The following is a 15334-nucleotide window of genomic DNA, read 5'->3' as shown; positions in this document are numbered from 1 at the left end:
TTTTTATATCTCTTTTGTCTTTTAACATATACAATCAGTCTTTGCATCATTAATATGTACTCTTAAATCTATTTCATAGATTTCATTCTTGTCCCCGAAGATTGACCCTATTGAAAGTTATTGCCCCTTATGCGAAAAACCTTGTTATCGCTACTACTTCAAAACCAAAGACCATAGGGACACCAAACCCTCAGTACTGTGTTAAGGGTCTTTGGGCCTAACTTCATTCTAAAAATGCGGAACGATCTGAAGGCCCTTATATGAGTTATTGCCCTTTTAACTTCTTTGTACTTAATGAAAAACCTTATAACTTTAAAACTATAAAGCGTAGAAGCATTGGGTCAATTGCATTGTGACCCTTGACCTTTGACCTTGAAAATTTTTTCAAGGTCAAAGGTCAAGATCATTTCAATTTTTTTAAAATTTTTAATTTTTTCTATCTGTTAAGACAGTTTTGGTTTTTTTTTATGGAATTTAATCTTAAGGAGTGATATATAAAACAAAATTGAAAAATTCAAAAAAGGTGGAAAGACCTCTCATTGTTCTGTGAACAATAAGTCTCCTAGTTATTATTATTATTTTTCTTACCGATTTTGTGCACGCGATTTCTCGGAAACGGCTCGCCCGATTTTCACCAAACTTTCAGATCTGATAGATATTCATCTGAACCTTGTCGGAAATTTTCGACGTTGATGACGTCACTTCCGGTCGTGAGATATGGACGATTTTCTGATTTTTAGAGGGTCGTCTTGTCCTGAGATCTCCTCCTAAACGACAGAAGATATCGACTTGAGATTTTCAGTGAAGGTAGAGGAAGGATAGTAAATGTGACATTTTGCATATAGAGCTTTCCAGGTAAAAAAGGCATCGACGCTCGCCTGGGCTCGAAAAATTGGCTCATACGCATCTCGCAAAAATTGATACGTTTTCTTTTATATCTTTTTACTGGTTAATATTTTGTTAAGACATATATAATAAAAAATGTGCGATATAGTACGACCTTTTATTTGACATCAAGAAAATGGGGTTAGCCCTTCAAATTAGGGGCAAAGAGGGGCCAAAAGTCTCTCGTCTTTAACTCTTTAATGATCAATATTTTGTGATACATTACTGAAGCAAAGATATTCAACTTAACAATTTGCAATAATATATGCTAAAAATTTGATCATATGTTACGTAAAAAATGGTCACAGGGGGCTAGAATGCTATATCTTTGACGCTTTATATCTCGAAAAGCGTGAATATTTTGATAAGCAATATTGAACAAAAGATGGTCAAAATAATGTTCCCAACAATATGCATACTTTTAATTTGTTCATTTTTTCCGTCAAAACTTTCGGTGTTAACCGGAAGTACATGAAATTGAAATACATATACATGTATAGCGATTTTTTTTTCATTTTCTAATGAATGTAATTGTTCATTATAGAGATTTAAAGAATGCGTAGCATCTTAATATTTCCACCGGAAGTACGGTTCGTTCAAACCGGAAGTTGTCTAAAAATGAGTATTTTCCATGGAAACTTTCAGGGATGATTACTGCTTGCTTGATGTAGAGTTGAAAGTAGTTTTGAGCACATACGGTTGCACCGGAAGTGAGGAAGTAGAACCGGAAGTTGATTGGAATTGATGGATCCTACATTTTATTTGTGTTTCTAAACATATTTTGAAGAATTCTTGTGCCTTTCTGACATTTTTTATCCTATCAGTGGAATTATTCCAACACAGGTCTTATTCCATCAGATATCGAACGGAAGACCTACTCGTTGCTTGCAACGAGATCGCATCTAGTTTATATTTATTTTTGTTTAACGCAGCAAGTTCAAGTATATTCGCAAATGTATTCAATTTTTCTTTTAGTTTCAACAACCGACTCAATTCAAGAACAGAACATAACGTTGAAAAGAGAAATCACGCCAAATATGATTAATTCAAGTAGCCATGAATTTGGCAATACAGGCTTGTATATTTTTGTCTCTTTGTTATATGACAATCGTCCCAAGGGAGTGATGCATTGTTCATCACATTATCATATACATGTACCTTGATAGACTCTATGAATATTTCCCATCATTTGGTTTTAATTTTTATTGTGAAAAGAAATTATTTTATCTTTAAAGGAATGGAGACCAGACAAGCCTTACTTATTGGCGTTTTTTCCGCGGCTGCAGCCACCAGTACAGCATTACTTGCTTGTCTACTGTGTTGTGTTGTCCGAAGAAGAAAAAGACAAAAAAGACAGAAGAATTACAAAGATTCGGTATATTAGCTTCATGTACATATTTACAAACATTTCTTTGAAGATAATTTTTCATATGTTTCATTGATTGTACTTCAAAATTATATACAATGAAACACTTAAAATATCCACAAAATGATTGCCTGACCACAACTGGGCGAATTTCATAGTTGTATGTCACAATTACGTTGACATACCTTGTTCAATATTGTATTATTTCTGGTAGAATAACACCAGGCCCCAAGACCATAAACTATATAAGTACAGACTTAAGTAAAAATTATATTTTGATTTTTAATATCTTTAGTTTTATTTTACTTTTTAGCTTTAAAAAAATGTAATTGTTCATAACACTTCAATTCAAACATATTATAAAACCAGAAGTCTCTGTCGAGACTGTAGCTCTACTGGTATGTACTTATAACAAAGGAAGAGAAATGAAGCCATTGCCATCAGACCAAAACTGTAGGAGGAGTTGCGTTTCAATGGAATTTTACAGAAATTTCTATTTTTAGTAACCATGGCAACACCGTTCATTGAAATCAAAAACCGATCCACTGAATTATGTATCTTAGTGTAGTCTACTTGTGTGCCAAGTTATTTTGAAATCAGTCCAAAACTGTAGGAGAAGTAGCGTTTAATGAATTTCACAGAAATTTCTATTTTTAGTAACCATGGCAACACCGTTCATCGAAATCCAAAACCGATGCACTTAATTATGTATCTTAATGTAGTCTACTTGTGTGCCAAGTAATAATGAAATCAAACAAAAACTGTAGGAGTAGTAGCGTTTTAATAGAAGTTCACCAAAATTTCTATTTTTAGTAACCATGGTAACACCGTTCATCGAAAATCGAAAACGGTTGAACAAAATTATGTATCTTAGTATAGTCTACTTTTGTGCCAAGTTATACTGAAATCAGACTAAAACTGTAAGAGGAGTAGCATTTTGAAAGCATTTCACTGAAATTTCTATTTTTAGTAACCACGGCAACACCTTTCATTGGAATCAAAAATCGATGCACAGAATTATGTCTCTTAGTATAGTCTACTTGTGTGCCAAATTATATTGAAATCGGACCAAAACTGTAGGAGGAGTAGCATTTTGAAAAATTGTTTACAGACAGACGGACGGACAGGCAGACGGATGGACGACGGACGCATTACTATTGCACAAGCTCTTCTGGTCTCTGACCAGTAGAGCTAAAAATATTTCATTTTCAAAATTATATCGAGAGTTGTATGGATTTGAAATGTTGACTTTAGTATGTTCTCACTTTATGGTCTTGAGGTCAGGATAAGTCTTAAAGTATGTAAGAAAGTTTTTAATCTATATAAATCTCTAAGGTACACATATGGAAGAAATACATGAATTAATATTTCATATAGAAATTATGCTATTACATGCGATTTGAGATTTATTGTTGGAGAGAGAGAGAGAGAGAGTATTGGACCATCTTAAAATGGGCACTTGCAATACTCTCCTCGTTTGTTGTAAAATATTAATTTACAGTAAGTATAATTATGTATTGCGTACCAGTTTAAAGCTCATCTCAGGTTTATTGTAAAGAACATTCAGACTACAGTGTATGTATTGAGGATGACTTCAATCTTACTTAAGGAAGGCCCATACTTTTACGGATCCGATTTTAATTTTACACGTCAATATAAAATTCTGATTAACACTTATCTATTGAAACCAAATCTGGGTGATTGAAAATAATTTTAAGCAAGTATATATTTGTTTATAAAAGTGTTATTGTGCATACAAAGCATTTAATATACCTTATTTATGGAAATTCACACTTTGCACTTTGTCCATAGGATCTATATGTTTTTGGTACGTACACAAAATTCTTAATTGCTTTAATGGACCTAAAGTTTTTTTAATTTTCTTTTAAGCAAGCTAACTTGAGATCTATTTTTATTGATTTAAGTCTATATCATCCATTTAATTTTTACTTTTTAAAAAATTTAGCAATGAACATGAAAAAATTGATATTCTAAAAAATGGGGTATACGTCTTCAAAAGACTGTCTTGTTAAAATTTTCTGGTTAATTAATCATAATAAAGTATGTTTTTGTTAACTTTAGGTCATTCTTAATAGTTTTAAAGAAAAAATGGCATCTAAACAGTTTAGATTTTGAGAATTAAAAAAAGAAGAAGATATTTTGAGATTTGTTTTGAAAGACATGGACAGATTCAGCGTCCATTTGTTAATGTTTTGCAATAAAGATTTCAAATATTCAATTGGCAAATGAATATATTTGATTTTCGTAAGTTTTAACATAAATTTGATGTGATTTGGTGCATACCTAAATAAAATATGATATCACACTTCTTTATGTTCCATTTTGGCTGTTGAATTTTTAAAGGTATTTGCTCTGAGACATGTTGTATGAAAATTAACCTGCAAAGATATGGCTTTTGTGGGTGTTTTAGTTAGTTTAAGACGTATTTAAGGTATTCAAATTAAAAAATTACCTGTTTGACAGAAAATTCTGAAAATACGGACCAACCTTATCATTAGAATATTCATATCTTTTTAAAAAAAAATAATAATTGCATTGATATAATGACTTACATACTTTAAAGAAATTATAAACAGGCAGTGAAAGTTATGATTTAAAACAAAAGATTTACAAACAACGGTTAAGAAAAAAAATGACAATCTACATTAAGCCATCAATACAATAAGGAGGTAGAATAAAAACAAACGTATCAATATAATGTCTATGAGAAACTTTGAATAAAGAACTTTTACAAAGACAAAAACATGATTTAATATTTTACATTTATTGACTGAGTTCGAGGGCAACATACGTTTTGTCGGACCCAAGAACTGTTTGGATGGCTAGGTTCGCTAATTGCCAATTACAACACCGAGTTCACACAAACACGTTTCAATATGGCGCAAAAACTAAAACTAAACAGGTACATAGTCAGTCGTACATGAAAAGGTTACACATACACTAGATAGTTCGTACGATAACACATTTACTAAACACCGTTGACTCGGACTGGTGGTTTTATGTGCGAATCCGTACTTAGCTGCGAACTTCTTGAAAGAGTCTGATGTAAACTGGGTGCCGTTGTCGGTTACTAATTCCTCTGGAATACCCCAACGAGCCAATATATTCTTGAGTTTTCCAATTACATGAGCACTAGTCAACGAATCCAGATACGCAATTTCCAGATAACGAGAAAAATAATCTGTAACTACTAGGAAATATCTGCCCTACAGCTCACACAGACCTGCAGCTATCTTTTGCAACGGACGATCTGGAAGGACTGTAGTCTTCAACGGTTCTCGGTTCTGTTTTGGTTGATGAACAAGACAGAACTTGCAGGACTTTACGGTACGCTCTATATCGGTTGATATTCCTGGCCACCATATCATACAGCTCCTCGTGCGCGTTCTCGGCACTTGTTCAGACCTAAGTGTCCTGAATGTATGTCTTGCAATGTTTCTGATCTAAGAGCCTCTGGAATAACAATTCGGTCTCTGTACATTAGAATTCCATTCCAGACAGACAGTTCGGATCTTGCGGAAAAGTATGGTCGGATTTCTGCTTTCAGTGATCTCTTATGGTCTGGCCACCAGTTCTGAGTCTTCTTCAAAACTTCAGACAACTCTGGATCATCTGCTGTAGCTTATCGAATGCGCTCTAGTCGTTGATCTGATATGGGAAGATTCTCTACGACACAGTCTACATAGAGATTGACTTCCTCCTCTGTATCCTCAGTGTTTCCAAATAGCGGACTCCTGGAAAGAGTGTCGGGAACCACAAGATTTTTCCCTGGCACATGTTCTGCTATTGGATTAAATCTGCGTAAACGCATCAAAAGTCTCTGACATCTCACAGGTGTCCTGTCTAGAGCTTGAGTGTTAATGAGCGGAACGAGAGGTTTGTGATCAGTGATGAGCTTGAATGAGTCGAGTCCAATGATGTAGCGCTCGAACTTCTCACAGGCCCATACAGATGCTAAACACTCCTTCTCGATCTGTGCATATTTGGTTTCGGCCGGTGACAGTGTCCTCGACGCAAACGCAATAGGTTTAAGCTGACCATCAAACTGCTGAAATATAGCGGCTCCTAGGCCATAACTGCTGGCATCTGCACTAATCACGACTGGCTTTGAAGAATTGTAGAAGGCTAATGCAGGTGTTTCTGTTAGCATATCCTTCACTCTTTTGAAGGCCTCTTCCTGGGGGTTGTCTCATATCCATACTGAATCACTCTTCAAAAGATCAGTAAGGGGGTGCATAACCGTAGAAAGGTTAGGTAAAAATCGACCGAGATAATTCACCATTCCAAGAATTCTCTTAAGTTCAGTCACATTTGTTGGTGCAGCCAACTCACGTATTGCACGCACACGTTCTGGACATGGACTGATACCATCTGAACTAATCATGTGTCCAAAATATTCAATGCTGTGTTTCCTGAACTTGCATTTCTTCTTATTGAGTTTCAGACCAACTTCCTTGATACGGTCCAGCACGCGGTCCAGACACTCGTCATGCTCCTCCACCGTACTCCCATATATGATGATATCGTCCATTATGGCGTCCGCTCCGTTAATATCTGCTAATATCTCTGACATACGACGCTGAAATATTTCAGGGGCTGATGTAATACCGAATGGAACCCTGAAAGCAGTACCGTCCAAACGGAGTTATGAAGGTAGTAAGGTGACAACTCTCTGAATCTAGAGGTATCTGGTGAAACCCACTACTAGCATCAAGTTTCGAAAAGACTGTAGCCTTGCACAGCTTTGGGGGAATGTCGTCCAAGTTGGGTAACATATAATGTTCACGTTTGACTGCCTGGTTTAGTTTCTTAAGGTCCACACACAAGCGAACATCCCCGTTTTTCTTGAATGCTGTCACAATGGGTGCACACCAATCCGTCGGTTCTGTGACCTTCGCAATGATCCCTGCGTTCTCCATTCGGTTTAGTTCTGCCTCAACCTTTGGCATTTATGGAAACGGAATCCTGCGAGCTGTAGTGACGCAATATGGTGTGGCTCCGGGCTTAAGCGTTATCTTGACAGGTGGGCCCTTGACGCATCCATGTGTACCAAACACATCCCGAATTTCCTCGATTTTCATAACAAGTCCCATACGGTGTGCGACACTTCGACTGAGCAAATTAGAACCACTGTTAGATTTCTTAAGCACATACACTCGAAAATGAAACTCATTGTTCTTGTGAAAAGTCTTAGCAACGAACATTCCTTTACACTCTACCGATCCTCCTGGGCTGTACAGCTGATTTGTTGAAGCCTGCAGTTTGGGCTTTACTGGCAATGAATTGTACGTCGCTTCAGTTATCACGGATGTGTCAGCACCAGTGTCGATCTCAAATGTAATGTACTTCCGACATATCTTCAGCTTTACTGTCCATGCGTCTGTATTGTCCGAATCGCTCAGGTCAATAGAACCCATGTAGAATGAATCAGGTGATGAACATGCACCTTGAACTTCCTCTATGTGTTTGGGTTTACTTCGACAAACTATCTTAAAGTTTCCTTTTTTCCCGCACTTTAGACATTTCTTCCCTGATGCTGGACAGTTTCCAGGATTGTGCTTCATATTACACTTGTCACAGTTATTGTAAACTCTTTCCTTAGCTTTAGGCTGTCTGCTGTAATTGTGTTTAGGTTGTTGTCCATTTTGCTGCCTAAATCTCACTGCATCTAAGTTCTTAGATTGTAAGTCTTTAATCTGATGTTTCACTAACTCTGAATTACGTGCCATCTCGACAGCTTTCGTGAGTGTAAGTTCAGATTCAAGCTGTAGTTTCTCGCTAAGTTCCTTGTCGATAATGCCCACGACTAACCTGTCATGGATTTGGTCGCTCTTATCTCTAAAATCACAGTGCGCCGCCAACTCGTGCAAACTTCTGACGAATTCCTCAACTGACTCTCCCTGGCGCTGGCTCCGGATGTGGAATTTGGCGCGCTCATGAATCACGTTTTTCTTTGGAACGAAATACTTGTCGAAACTTTCAAGAACCTTCTTAAATTTCTTCTCATCACCGTTCGAGAATACGAAGGATTTGAATATCCCCTCTGCTTCGGGCCCCATGGCGTATATCAATGAACTTATTTGTATTTGTTCATCCTCGTCAGTCAGTTTCGTTGCGATCTGAAACCTCGTGAATCGTTGTTTCCATTCCGGCCATTCATTTGGCGTGGTAAAGGCGAAACACTCAGGTGGATTGAACTTCGGCATTTTTCTACACTAGGAACACTTCTGACACCATGTTTGGATGGCTAGGTTCGCTAATTGCCAATTACAACACCGAGTTCACACAAACACGTTTATTCAATATGGCGCTAAAACTAAACAGGTACATATTCAGTCGTACATGAAAAGGTTACACATACACTAGATAGTTCGTACGATAACACATTTACTAAACAAGAACCAAATGGCCTCAGGCAGACAGTTTGGTTCGAGGGTCGACAAAACACATTTTGCCCTTGAACTCAGTCAATAAATATTTTGTTATACCTTTCATTTTATTTATTTTTTATACAAACATGTAATTTGTACTGTCTTTCGTGATGTTCCAACAGGACCGTCACTTTTGAACACCAACGAATGAAAATGAAATTAAGCTCCGCCCATTCTGTGACGTAAGCGGTCCAACATCTAACCCAGCGGTCCAACATCTCATTCAGCGGTCCAACATCAATTTTTTTTTTTGCCCGCTCAGCAAAACATTAGAAATGTTAGACTTTTTAGCTCACCTGAGCCAAAGGCTCAAGTGAGCTTTTCTGATCAAAATTTGTCCGTCGTCTGTCGTTGTTGTCGTAAACTTTTCACATTTTCATCTTCTTCTCAAGAACCACTGGGCAAATTTCAACCAACTTGCTACAAAGTATCCTTGGGTAAAGGGGATTCAAGTTTGTTCAAATAAAGGGCCACGCCCTTTCCCAAGGGGAGATAATTATGAATTAGAGAAAAAATAATGGTTTTTTTTTTTTAAAAATCTTCTTCTCAAGAACCACAGGGTCAGGAAAGATGAAACTCATGTGGAATCATCCTCAGGTAGTGTAGATTCAAGTTTTTCAAATCATGACCCCCGGGGGTAGGGTGGGGCCAAAATGGCCGATCAAAGTTTTACATAGGAATATATAGGAACAATCTTTAAAAATCTTCTTCTCAAGAACCACTGGGCCAGGAAAGATGAAACTCATGTGGAATCATCCTCAGGTAGTGTAGATTCAAGTTTGTTCAAATCATGACCCCTGGGGGTTGGGTGGGGCCAAAATGGCCGATCAAATTTTACATATTAGGAATATATAGGAACAATCTTTAAAAATTCTTCTTCTCAAGAACCACTAAGCTTTAGCGATTCCTAGCTAAGCATATCGCAATATGCTTAAGTACACTGTTGCCGTGTCAATAAAGTCACTTCCGCTTTCACTTAATTGTAAACAAACACATGTCATAATGAAGAAGCAAAATAATATTATGAAAAGATATTGTTCCTATTTTTTTAATGAGAGAGAGAGAGAGAGAGAGAGAGAGATGAAGAAACTGTGGAGGATGTACATGTATTGAAAAATTTGCATACTTGAGAGGAAGAGCTAATCAAATTAATTTTTAAATTACTTGTACAGTGTACAAGATTGAGATTCATTTCATTGATAATATAGTCTCTATTGTTTTCTATTTAATTTTTGTAAAGTTCCTTTAATTATTTTTGTGTCATTAGCTCTTAAAAATATCTTGAGCAGTATGGTTAAAACTTAAGACAGGTATAGACCATGCTTAACTTTCAGCATATTATGCTGAGCATATACTTAATAGTGGAGAAGTTTCATGCAACATGCTAAGCAATATGCTAAGAAAAATTCCAATCTGCTAAGCAGAAAAAAACAGTACCTAAGTATATAATTTTAAAAGTACTTAAGAATTTTCATGCATATGAACCCTGCTCTCTGCGGCATCATGGGATCAGTTTACCATGGGTGCCAAGTTCATTACTCTTACGCTTGCGTTAGGATGAGCAACACAATTCTACAGAATGTACTTTCAATGTATTAGCAGTGAAAAAAAATTATGGACAAGTGATATGCTGGGCACTTGGACAAGTGCATTTTTATGTAAAGGATTCTCTAAATAATAAAAAGAATGGTTGTTGAAAGTTAATTATTAGTTTTAAGACGGAAGCTGTACATAAAACTGGACTTTGATCCCGATAGGGAACACTATTTATATAATAGTGTTGCATTATGCATGTACTATGCCTAAATAGTAGGCAGGGTTTGACACATAGTGCACTCGCCTCCGGCTCGTGCACCATGTGTCAAACCCTGCCTACTATTTAGGCATAGTACATGCATTATGCAACACTATTGTTATTATTATGCTGACTGTTATAATTATTTATGCGGCAATTTGACTTTTTCCTGAAAATATCGTTGCTAACAGGACGCACTTGTGAGAACTCATTCAAAATCTTCATGCTAAAATTGGTTGCATGGTTAGTTATTTTGGTTACTAGTATTTTCTCTAAATAGGTCGGGATTTTCTGTCCCAAAGCAACTCATCTTTATTTTCTGTTTTGTTAGTAAGACTTATTTGTTTGCAGACGTCGATTCTCATTGATAATTTTCTTTTACATCCTTCAATCAAGCGTCATATAAAAAAGCGTTTTAATGACCCAGTATCAATGTGACTTACTGATTTAAAGTAACAAAAAGGTTATCTTTATTAAAAGTATAAACAAATTTGCAATAGATCAATAGAAAATTCTAAAATAAGGCTCATTCTCAAGTCGAATGTCTGATTTCACAATCTTCTTATAAGGGTCTGATAAGCCATATTTCAGACTATGTGGGCAAAAAATGTGCGATTGAATTTCTTTCATATCATATATGAAGAGAGATTTTGTATACAAGAACAAAATATCAAAGTTTCAGAAAAATTGAATTTGAGGAAAAATTTGACCAATCTATTTGGTCCTACCTTAATTCCACACATGGCATCGCAAAAACGACGATTAAAGGCACAAGCTGCAGGAATGGCTTTAGCGCAGAAATTAAGAGACCATACTAAGGACTGTAGCTCTTTTAATCTTATTTTAGTTTTTCCCAAAATTGTCTAGATCGTTTTCTTAAGTTCAATGGGTTTTTTTCTCCTGGTATACCTATAACCATTTTTTCTATGTCAATTTCTATACCGAGAAAAACCAATGAATGCGTAGGACCAACGGTTTTTTCCTCTGCTAGCGGAATTCCGAATTCACGACAAGTATTCTGAACATTTGACATTAATAATTTACATACTTTGAAATCACTGGCAGCAAAAATAAAATCGTCGAGGTAATGGTTTAACGTTTCTATGGCTGTTTTTGTGACAGTTACCCACTGTAAGAAATGAGCAAATTTTTCTCAAAGGGCACAACTTGCCGAACAGCCCATTGGTAAAGACATATCGTAATAAAATTTGTTATTGAATTTAAAACCAAATAACTCATGATCCGAAGGATGTACTGGTAATAACCGAAATGCTGATTTGACATCCATTTTTGCAAGAAATGAGTTTTTACCTAATGCTGCAATCATTTCTGAAACTTCATCGAAAGGTGTGTAGTGAACCGTACAATAATCAGGATCGATAAAATCGTTTACACTATTTCCTTCAGGAAATGATAGATGATGAATTAAGCGCCAACCCCTGTCTTTTTTAGGAACGATACCTATAGGTGATATTCTAAAATTTTGCAAGGGTACTTGATCAAATGGACCGGCGACTCGACCTAATGCATTTTTGCTTAACTTCGTTCGGGTGTTGCGAATCAAAGTTGAAACTAAATTACTACATGCCGATGAAAAACGCTGACCTGAATATTTGATTTTAAAACCACTACTAAAACCCTCTTTTTTAATTCGATAGCATCTAAAGTTTTTGGATACAAATCCAGGAACAAAACCATATTATTCACATTAATAGGTGTTGTTCCTGGTTTTCTGATATTTGATGACTGTGGTTTTTTCCAGAAGCGACGAAAAAGATGAGAGTTCTTTTCATTGTTAGACACGAGGGGTTTGTTTGAATTTTGATTTGTTTCTCGAGACTTTGTTGCAGGGTGCTTACTAGTACATTTCAATTAACTGTGACTATATTGACAATAAGGACGGACACAAAAGCCTTTGTTATTGAAATCGAAACAAGCTTTTTGTTGTGGTGTATTTTGTCTAGGGGCACTTGAAGAATTTATATATAAAAGCCACAATTCTTGGTCGATTTTGTTCCAGGGAATACAAGCATTTCTTCCTTTCTTAAGGCGAATTCCCTCCAACCAAAACCACTGCTGGTAAAGTGCGAATCGAGAAAATCTTGGTTTCGGACACCAGCTACTATTGGCACCCGTGAATTATCTAGTTTAATACATTTTTTTATAAAACACAATAAAAATCACTTTCTAGAAAGCAAATTCGTTAAATAGTTAAGCGATTGGATTGCTTTTATACCCGAAAAGGGCTCATATCGAATTATTACTTGTAAATGGCTGTTTACATCGTGTTTTTCACGTACGCGCATTTGCAAAGTACATAAAGTACTACAGGACTAATTGGACAGTTAAGTTGATAAATCTAACTTTAATCCAACGTTTTTCTATGCCATGGACACAAACAATGTGCTTTAAATGAATTATATCCATGGGATTTGCCAATAACTAGCAAATTCATTTTATAGGTGCTACAACTGGTTTCTGTTAAATTTTGACACAGGCGACTTTTGATTTGCGTAAATGCGACAACTGGTTTACGTCTCTGAGACTGTTGGTTTATCTTACTTAACGTGAATAATATGAAATTATTCAAATTTACATGAAGAGAATAATTGTTTTTATAGTTTATAGTAATTTTTGACTATTGATTGAATCAATACATAGTCTTCTATCAATTCATTTTACGGATATTGTGTTTTTGGTTAAATTATTTTGTTACTGAGTGATATGGTGTGAATGAGTAAGACAATGACACCAAATAATCCAAAACTGCACCAGGTATACATATACGAATGTTGTGATCAAGCGAACAAGCTTTTTAAAACAATAAACGAATTCATAATGGAAATATTTTCCTTGCAGTATATGTTTATTCAAAACACGATGTAAGTATCTTTAGAGTTGAGTTGCATATAGTCTAAATTTATCCAGTAACATCTCAGGTCCGTAGTATGCAAGTTGAGGTGTACTTTTTTCTGAAAATAGTCTTTTGATTTTCTTTTAATTCATGTTCACAATTTTTTTTATGCAGACATGCTTGCCCCTCCCCCCCCCCTTTTTAGTATTCGTAAAGTAGCTGCCTTCCTGTAACTCCCTGGTCTGAAAAAAAATGAGATAGACGACCAAAATGCCACTCATACAAAAATCTGATTAAAAAAATCATTACGCACAAAAGCTGTGCTTGGTGCTAAATTTTTTCCTCCAGATTCTTATCTCAACTGCACAAAAGCTAAAAAACATAATCCTAAGACCTCTAGCAACAACTCTTGTAGTTGACTTGTTCACGAATCGCGTTGCAATTGAAATGATTTTTCTTTAAAAATGGAAGTAAAAATGCGAAATTCGATAATCTCAATTTCATGTCAAGGAGGGCTATTTACAACAGTTGTGGAAATAGTAAGTGGATATTGTAAAGGAATTTACTTGTATTTGGAACATCCAATTAGAAATAGTTCGAGAATATGACAGTTTAAAACCGAGAAACAGTGCATTTCTTATGCACAATAAACATACACTTTTATTCCAGTTGACTGCAGCTCGCCCGTCTGTCAATATATTTTTTTTGGAGAGCTACAGTTCTGCAGCTAACTGTAAGGTTCAACTCTGGCAAATCCAGCCGTTGGGGAAAATGGAATATTTGAGGAAAGGTCTCCCACACACCAAGAAATAGACTGTTCTTCCTAGCTGCAGAACTGTACGTAGCGTTATGGTTTTATTGGTCTTGATAGTCAAGGATTAAAACATAAAACCATAACACTACAGTTATGCAGATTTGTTCTTCCGAGACTGGGCTGTTTATTTTTGTTGGCTTGTCAATCACCTGCGACTCTCATTCTTCTTCCATATATTTAAAAAAATTAACGGGTCTGATTGTTTAATAAATAGATAGGTCTATTTATGTCATTCAAATATGAGAATATTTTGTTGAACTATTAAAATATTCCATCCAAGTTGAATATCGGATATACTTAATGCCTGTCCATGCCATATTTCCAAGTCAAAGGTTAAAAAAATTATTCAGGAGGTGAATAAAAAAGTTATAACACACTTTCATGTTTCAACGTCCATTTCCTTCAAATACTTATATATATATATATATATATATATATATATATATATATATATATATATATATATATATATATATATATATAGCACTAAAAATGACCAACGACACGAACAATAAAAATTGTCAAATTTTCGGGACAAGTCCCTTCCTCAGGACAAAGAAAAGAGTTAAAAAGTCATAAGAACAAAGGAAAAAGCGAAACAAAAAACAACTAGCACTACTACTAAACTACTAAACACTATATATTTACATACTTAGTTACATGTTTTTTGGAAATTTTTTAAGAACACTATTAAAGAAAGAATCCGGACCGCTATGAAATGTGTCCGGTCTATGGGTATACTCGGGTGAAGTGCGATTTACATAATTGAACGAATTAATTATGCTAATTAATTACGACAATCAGTAAATCGTACATTGTTTCATTCTCTCAAAATGGCGTAACTATACTTGATAAAGAATAACCAAGTATAGTCAAGTATAGTTACGCCATTTTGAGAGAATGAAACAATGTACGATTTACTGATTGTCCTAATTAATTAGCATAATTAATTCGTTCAATTATGTAAATCGCACTTCACCCGAGTATACCCGATAGACCGGACACATTTCATAGCGGTCCGGATTCTTTTTTAATAGTGTTCTTAAAAATTTCCAAATCAACATGTAACTAAGTATGTAAATATAATAGTGTTTAGTAGTTTAGTAGTAGTGCTAGTTGTTTTTTGTTTCGCTTTTTCCTTTGTTCTTATGATTTTTAACTCTTTTCT

The sequence above is a fragment of the Saccostrea cucullata genome, unplaced genomic scaffold (assembly GCF_032062105.1).
Source record: "Saccostrea cucullata isolate Sc308-1 unplaced genomic scaffold, CSIRO_AGI_Scuc_v1 ctg2668, whole genome shotgun sequence".
Lineage (NCBI taxonomy): Eukaryota > Metazoa > Mollusca > Bivalvia > Ostreida > Ostreidae > Saccostrea > Saccostrea cuccullata.
This window is presented reverse-complemented; position numbering follows the sequence as displayed.